Source organism: Nelusetta ayraudi, unplaced genomic scaffold, assembly GCF_046127955.1.
Source record: "Nelusetta ayraudi isolate G7.1 ecotype Tasmania unplaced genomic scaffold, CSIRO-AGI_Nayr_v1 ptg000016l, whole genome shotgun sequence".
Lineage (NCBI taxonomy): Eukaryota > Metazoa > Chordata > Actinopteri > Tetraodontiformes > Monacanthidae > Nelusetta > Nelusetta ayraudi.
Window position 1 is genome coordinate 7,823,772 of NW_027466066.1, and position 8,822 is coordinate 7,832,593.

The 8,822-nt window shown below is 48.0% G+C and overlaps 1 protein-coding gene across 1 annotated transcript in view; it reads right to left on the bottom strand.

The window, feature by feature from the left end:
- Nucleotides 1–8,822, bottom strand: part of LOC142887035 (BAR/IMD domain-containing adapter protein 2-like) — a 224,197-nt gene that overhangs the window by 88,639 nt on the left and 126,736 nt on the right. The gene's annotated exons all lie outside the window — the stretch shown is intronic.

Here is an 8,822-nt window from a genome sequence, read left to right on the forward strand (position 1 = left end):
TACTCACCTTTATAAAACATACAAAAATAATGCATTATTATTATTAGTATTATTAGTATTATTAGTATTATTAGTATTATTCCTTAACAGTGCACTTGGACTCGCCCTGCAGCGGCTCCTCCTGATTAATGGGCCAGCCGCAGCGTTTAGCGCGCTATTTATGATTTGTGCTGTTAATGTCTGACCTCTTGTGGACAACGAGGCGCACTGAGGTAATGATCGCGGTAATGGGATCACCGACTGTGGCGCTGGAGTCCCATTCACAGTCAGAGGCTTTTTTTTTTTTTTCATGGTAGGGCGAGGGAGGGGGAGTTGGAGCAGCAGTGTGGTGGGTTTGTTTGGTCCGAGGGGAGTGAGAAGATGAACGTGCCACTGTGCGTAATGAACGTGGCGGGAAAGGGAGGTTGTTTTGTTGCGGGTCTGTCACAGCCAAGCCAGTCGGCCAATCAGCCAGCCAGCCAGCCAGCGGGCCAGCCAGTTGGAGAGTGCAGCGGTGTGATGGTGTGCTGGTGCAGGATGGCATCAGAGTGCAGCTGACACTAGAGGGGAGGAGGAGGAGGAGGAGGAGGGAAGCTGCTCGAGCTCGCCACTGAGACTGGAGACCCAAACAAGAAAAAGCATTTCAGCGAGGAGGCAGCAACAAAGTGGCCTGCTCATGCTGACAGACTGAGAGTAGTGGTTACACACCATGCACAGCAAAACCTCCTCACCCTGCACTTGGTCCACACTGTCGCCGGACAGTTGGTTGTAAAAAAAAAATCATTTATGTCACCTACAGTTTTCTGCACTAGTCAACCATTAAGAGCCTAAATGTGGGCTAGTGAACTACAAAGAGCCCGAAACCGCAATAGATAGCTAGTTATGGCTTATTCAAAGAGTCACTGGTTGTCTAAAACGCCCATTAGTGACACCGGTAAGGGTCAGTGAGATCTGCAGTAAACTGCCTTCTGCTGTCATCTGCAGTCAAGGCCCAGCCTGATGGACCATCGACTCAAGAGCCTGATGTCAAAGATAAATATAAAAAAAAACATTTAATCTCCAGATTCTTCAAATTCTTGGTTTTCCCAGGCCGGATATGTCACAAGCTATAATTATTTTCCAATGGGTGCCAGAGCTCTTGACTTTGGTGCGACAGACGCTGAGAAACCTGGCAGCAGCAGGAGCAGACTCAATAAGATGATTAAAATCACTCCGAGCTCAAGGTTCCGTGCAGGTACCTGGAGTGCAAATGCTGAACGCTGCCACGAACAATATCTTGCACCCACTCCGCGGTGCTCTGCTAGTGTTTTGGCAGCACATCTTCGCATCTACCAAAATGTGGAACTGAATGGTGTCCAAAGTGTTTTCTTCAAGCTGCCATCAGGCGTCTGTCCCCCCCCCCACCCTCCAAAAAAAAGTTTTCAAAACTGTTTTACACTCTCTGCTTTTATCAGATTTATTTCTTTGTGCAGCTCCTCTGTTTCCTCTTGGTGCCTTTGTTTGAGAGGAGAATTGTTCGTAACATCAGCTGCATTTGCAGCACGTCTGTCTTTGTTTGAAATTAAAAAAAACAAACACACTGAGCGTCTCTGTTTTGCATTTTAGCTCGATGCTACTGAGAAAATGTATCAGTGGGATGATATTAATCTGCCTTTGACTCATACGATTTCTTCATCTTAGCTGCCTGCCAGTCTGTTTATTTCTTAAAAGCACCCGATGCCTCTAGAAGTGCAGTCAAATTAGCATTAAGTCTACAACAGTGATGGCTGTCTGTCCTTTTTTTTTTTCTTTCTTTCTTTTTTTTTGTAAACTGACAATGTGTGACTTGCAGTGGATCTTAATTAGATGAGACTTCAGCAAGACAAAATAGACACACAGACACACAGACACAAACAATAAACAAATGTAATGAGTTAAATGAGGAGAAAATGATGAAATTGCAGATGAAAGGCAAGATGAAAATGTGTCATATGCATTTGTCTCCCTATGTTTCGATTCATCCATTTTGATATTTCCCATCCCCAGATCGAGCCGCTTGCGAGCTGAACCATCCCGACTGGCTACAGGTGCAATTATTTGGACGCTTTGATGCGCCTCCGCGGCCAAGAGCGCCTTCGCCAGAACCAGGAGGGTGCGAGTGCATCGAGCGAGCAGGTGACACTTGAAATGCGGCGCATGAATATGAATCTCTGACTGTGCTCCGCATCAACAAACAGCTGGATGTGGTGCCGGTAAACTCTCCGGTGATTGCGGTGCCAATCAGAGGAGGCTGCTCTGTCGTGTTGGAACCGTCGCGCGTGTGCGAGTGCGCGCGCGCTCGCGTGTGAGAGGGTGCAGAGTGACATGAATAAAAGCACCACCGTCTGCGTCTCTTTAATTTACACTTTGTCCCAGCAGGTCTCCCTTTCGCCTGCCGCTCGTTTATTCTTGTTATCTCGGTGCAGACGGAACGTGTCACACCCACAAATCACGCTGATGCCTTGTGTGTGTGTGTGTGTGTGTGTGTGTGTGTGTGTGTGTGTGTGTGTGTGTGTGTGTGTGTGTGTGTGTGTGTGCAAGAACTTGCACCCTGAGGACGGATGTACTGCTCGCTGCATATTTTGCGTTTAAGCCAAATCACGCTCAGGGGCGAATCACAGTCGACTGTGCTCCGGCGTGTAACGTCTGTAAATCAGTGTGCGAAAGCTCTTTCCAGCACTGTGGGGTTTGTTTTCCGCAGAGGATTTACTCTTAATGTCATGCACACGCTGGAGACGAGAGGAACCAGGCGGTTTGGGGGAATGATTTTTTTTTTTTTCTTCTTCTTCTTCTCTCTCTTCCCAACGCTTCATAGACGGTGAGGCTGGGCCATTAGGTGGCAGCCCAGCACTCTTCTGCAGGGTGAGCTCAACCTGTTCGCGCACATCCTCTGGTTTGTACACCTGCCATGAAAAAAAACTATAGACACCCTCCACCCCTGCACACACACACACACACACACACACACACACACACACACACACACACTACCGCCGATGCACAACAGCCCCTTTGTGCAAACCGATCAGTTGCCATCTGATCTTAATGAAGCTCATAGAGCAGACCTGGCATGCTCCTTATTCTGGCCCTTTCATCAGAAAATAAAAAAGAAAGAAAGAAAGGAAAAAAAGAGTCTCCCGGGTCAGCCGTTTGGGTGGTGATTTCACGGGGAAATACATATCAAAGAGGACTTTGAAGTCGAGTAACTTAGATAGTGGAGTGGAGAAAGGGGAGGCCGCGGAAGGAGGAAGGAAGTCAAGGATGATTTTACTGTCGGACGATGTGTTTTTAAAAGGCAGCATATTATAACCATAGTCAGACGTTTGTGTTTTTTGCGGCCTCACATGACCTATTATGCAAAAAAAGGAAAAAAAAAAACTCTCAACAAAGGGCATATGTAGCCCTGTTTTCATCCTACTGCAAAAACAGTCTTCACCCGTTGTCTCTCCCACTTAGCCGTTCCCTGTTTGTCCGTGCCCTTGTTGACTGTGGAGTTGGAAGCTCGCACCGCAAACAAAGGCCTTTGAGATATTTTCCCAGAATGCCCTCCAAATCTAGGGCCATGGCTGCCAAAATGCAAATATTTGTCTGTTAATATTTGTCTGTTATGGTTGTTGTCTGAACACAACAACCGCTGTGTTGTGTTTCCAACAGATGACGGCTGGACGTTCGGATGGACGTTCGGATGACGGACTCTCGTGCGAAAAGTCTCCCGTGTTTTGTTTTGCGTGAAGTCATAAATAAAACATCAGAATTTCCGGTCATGGACCAAACCTCCCGTCCGGAGCGGCTGATATTCCAACCTTGACTTCAGCGTGTGGCCGCAGCTTGCTGGAGCCGCATTGAGAATGGAGTCACACGCCCCTTGAGTTGAATCACAGAGGAGTCGAATTAGACTCTGCATTTCCAACCCGACCCACAAAACCCTTTCATGGCACAGAATCTGTGAATGACAAAATGCATGAGATAGACTGATGCAACTCAGTCTTTCCTTTGCAAGTCGGCGGCGGGCGGCGATGTACGCGCAATTATAATGAAAAGAAGACCCGGGAAAAAAAGTCTTTATCTTATATAGCTAGTTGCTACTTCTTCCTCATCACTCGCTGGAGGGTTCTCGACTTGGCGCTGATTGACTGCCTCCACGACAATCACGGGGAATTGATTGGTTCATTTAACATCTTCTTTTTTTTTTAAGAGCCTCCGTCTCCTGCTTCCCGTTGCTCAGAGGGGCCCTCCGGAGCCGTAACACTTACAGCTGAGTGGAAATGAGAAAAAGCGTGTCAGCTCCAGATTCTTCCTTCCTTCCTTCCTCTCTCCCTTCGCGGTTTATTGGGGTTTTCTGGGATTTGCGTCTCGACCCCTCCCCCCCACCCCCAGACAGCCCACCGCCACCGCCACCACCACCACCACCACCCCACCCGCTCTATTTTGAGTGATTTATACATATGAATGAAGATTTATGCCTGAGAGCCCAGTGCGGCGGCATTATCCAATCAAACAGGGCCGCTCAGTGGCTCCTGAGATTGCATTAAAGTGTAATATCGACGCAGCGATCCTCGGGATATTGCCACTTTGAAATACCCAGAGTCCCCACTGATGCCACAGCCACGCGCCATGACGGGAGGTGGGGTGGCTTTGCGATGGTTAATCGAGGGAAGCAGCTTGATGTAGATTAGCGAAGGGTCGGCGGCCGTGCCTAATTAATTTTCATCAGTAATTGTGGGGAATGAGTGGAACAGAAGTCACAACAAGTGAATTAACAAGACTTCTGGTCGTTTTTGCAGGAAGCTTTTTTCTTTTGCCACTCGTTGGGAAATCTTCTGCCAGAATCACCCCAGAGAATCCTGAATGTTGGAAGTTAAATATTCATCAGGGTTGAGGGCTACGGGGCCCTCCAAGGGCCTCCGCTGCCACAGAGGGGAGGTCATGTTTTCCTGAGTTGATGAGTTTTTATTGCTTCCTTTGTCAAGACTCTCCTTAGACTTCTTCTTAAAATATTTGCCGGGCATGGAAAGACTCGGGGGGGGCAGAATGAAACCTTTCCCCGTGCAAAAACGCTTGGCTTCCCCAACCAGCCCCCGAGATCGATGTTCCCGTGTTGACTGCTCTGTTTGGCTTATCCTTTCTGCCGCGTGACATTTAGAACCGACCCGGACAGCAGATTTGAGGCTAAGATTACAGCACTGTATTACACAGCTGCCCCGTCATATTAGACATACTACATACAGTGTGTTTTCCTGGTGGGAGTAATAAAGAAAAGCTAAAGTGACGTGAGCACATTTTTCCTTCTGTTTTATTTCCCCCTGCAGGGGAAAGAAAGTCTTTCTTAGGCTGCAATTTATCCAATTACGGATTTACAGCGGTGCAAAGTCGACCATATGACACGGCCCAAGTCTATTTTTCAGCCCTTGGAGCAAATCCAATCATTCCAAATGGTTGCTGATGGTAATAATTGCGGCAGCGTCATATTGATCTAGCGAGGCCGCCGAGTGGAAACAAACAAAGCGCTCGCAGGAACGGAGCGACGGGGCTCCTCGTGGGCGATAATATTTGCCTTATTTATCTGCCCTTTTGTGAAGACTCAAGGTAAAAAACGCGGGGACGTCTCGAAGGCTTCAGGTTTTACCTGCTGCTGTTGAGGAAAAATGTCCTTGCTGTTGTTTACTCTTTCTGTGCCGTAAGATAAAAGGCGAGGGCTCGTTTGATCTCTTTACAGAGTACTGAGTTCAACTGCCGGTACCTGGAACATTGATAACGTCCTTTGGGGGCATCTCTCATTGAAGGAAAGGTGATTAATTTTGATTAATGATGTTGAATTGGGGATTTATTATCTTCTTATCTCACTTGGTTCACTGGAGTAACACAGGGCTCAATATTGGGTCCTGTTTTATTCAGCCTGTGTGTAAATACCTGACTAGATGTCTTTAGAAATATAAAAATGCAAGTCTATGCCGATGACACTGGATTATACTGTCATGCCAACTCAACACAAGGATCTGCTGCAATGCTCTCAGGAGCCATAGTGTCAGTGTCCCATTTGCTCCAAAACTGTTGTCTGCTTTCTAATTTAACTAACTTTGCAATTTTAATAGATTGCCTAATTTCAAACATGTAAGACTCTTCCTGACTATGGAGTCAGCGAAGACCTACATGCATGCAATGATATTTACTCATATTTCCTACTCTCACACAACATGTTCCCATACATAGACTGTTCTGAGGTAGTATGGGCTGCACTAGCGGGGTGGCCTTCGGCGGCGGCGCCTGTCTGTATCAAACTCACCTTTCTGGCCAAACTTCACCGCTCGCCGGCGATTCAATATGCGGCACCTCATTTTCACCATCCTTTCTATCATAATTGCATCTTAACTACCGAGCTCCGGCCCAACTATTTAAGCCGGTGTCTCTCTCCGGCACAAACCCATTGCCGAGCTTATCTATCCTTGAACCGCTGGTCATCGGCTGCTTATCAGCGCTGCACAAACCATTCACGCCGAGCGATTATCAACGCCGAGCCGGGGAATCTCTGCGAGCTTAATGCACTTAAGTTGATCATTATTATCCGTTACATGGTCGGCGCCTCTTTATCTGACGCTGCATATCAAGTGGCTCGAAGCCTTTCCCTTTTCTCTTTCTTTTTTGTTTATTCACCCGGATTCATTACACTCGGCTCCTCCGGCTTTGACGTATTAAACACAAGAGGAGCCGCTGTCGTCCTTTGCGTCTCAGCCACTCCTGTGAAGAGATTTCCGACTCTAAAGCGGTGCACAGATAGGGATGGGAGAGAGGAAAAAAAGAGAGTCATTTGTACTGAGTTTCTGTGAGATTCGTGCAATAATCTTGCAGTTTCAAGGGGTTCCTGTCAAAGAACCAGAAGAGGACGTGTATGATAGCTGTATGATAGGTTGTGGTGGTGGTGGGAGTGGGGGGGATCAGCGTGCGTGTTTTATGAGCTGTGCATTCCAAACGGCTGATCACATCTGCATCGTTTGCGCTGGCTCACTCTGGGCCAAAAAGAAAAAAAAAATAGTCCCACTGCGCGGACTGCTGCGCAAACTGCTGATGCTCCGTAATGAGTTTTAATCGCTGAATTTTAAGGACTTTCGTCGGTGCTTAAAAATGCCACGCGTCGTGTGCGCCGCACGGCCCGGCGAATCCATATCGGCCCAGGTGTAAAGTCGGCGGCTAATTACACAGATACGACTGCAGGTGGGGAAACGGCCGATCGTTGGCGGGGATGCGGACGGAATACATTAGAGCGCAGCCGGCGTGCAGAACTGGGGACTTCTGGACGGCGGAGCGTTCAGGTGGGAGCTGTAATATTAATCCCCAGAGTCCAGACGGAATGCCCTTGACATGAAGCTCCCACTGGGCTAATCAATTAAAGGGATGATTCGCCCAAATCCACCCATTTGCCGCTCTTCACTTTCACGGATTCAGGCTCTGGAGATATTTTCTAATCCACGTAACCGGTCTGGAGTTTAGCAGCTGGAACCAACTCCCATTTCTGGATGCTGACAGTGGTCATGGACTCCAAGAGCCCGTGGAATTTTGTGGTCCAATTCAACAGGAAAAAAAAAAATGTAAACATGCACGTTGTATTTTGCCCAGTCAAACTCGACTTCAAGCTGAAAAACGTGGCGACCGCAGGTGTTGACTGGGTGAAATCTGGTCCAGAATAGTCTACAGAAGATAGATGAAAGAGAAAATGCCACGAAAGTTTGAATCTTTCAAGTGGTGGGGAAATCTTCAGGTTAACTATCTGTCTCACCAAAATCAACAGGGCTCCCAGCCACTGGATATTCAAAAAGTACAAGACACACCGGCTCATATAAACTACACAGGCAGTTTGCGTTGCCCTCGTGGATTTCCTGTGTAAGATTTGCAAACCCTAAACATTTAGGCCAGTGCCGCCCATGGGAGCGGGGCTGAAAGTGTCAGAGTGCTTTATTTTAGTTTGGGGGAGCGTGGAGCCAGCTGGATCTTCATTAGTGCTGAACACCACCACTGCCAGCTTTATTCCAGCGCATGTTTGCATGGAATGGGAGAGAAGCAAGACAGATGAGCGGACACTAATGTGTTGGTTAACGTCTTGAACACACCATCGCTCTGCCGGACTAATTCCCAGTAGCAGCCTGCATGCGCTGGAAATTCACTGTGAAAATGACACGTGCACACGTGGAGAATTGAAAAAAAAAAAAAAAAACCCAACATGAAATATGAATATAAAAAAGAGCCTTGAACGCTAAATTATATGCCGGAGTCCACCGCCGCCGAGTGTCGAGCAGAGCTTCAGGAATAAATTATCATTGTGTTATTACTGGAATAGAAGTTTTGTAAAAAAGAAAAAAAGAAAAAAAGAAAACACATAATTGGAGTGTTAAAAAGGAAGATCTTGTCTTCCAGGAAGCCAATTTTGTTCCTCCTGGAGAGCCTGGGTGTGCGCTTCAGGTAATGACTCAGACACACGGCAGCCAGGGTTTTTTTTCTTTTTTTTTTTCGAGGAGGCGTCTGTCGGAGGGGACGGCTGATTGCCGTTGGGGCCCCCACCCCTCTCGGTGCGCCCTCCCCCAGGTCTTCCTCCTGGCTGGCAGGGGAGAGAGAGAGGGAGGGAGCGCGGCGGTTCGACGGAGCTTACAGCTGTGCCTGCGACCCCCCGACGGCACAGCTGGGTAATGAAAGGCCATCAGCGGCGGGATTATTTCTCCGACCGCCGGACACGGCGCCCATTACCGCTCATTTACGCGGCTGGTTCCCAATCACCCCGCTGATATCCAATCCGACGTGTCGGCGGGGACAGGCGGGGCGAAGGCAGAGTTATAAAC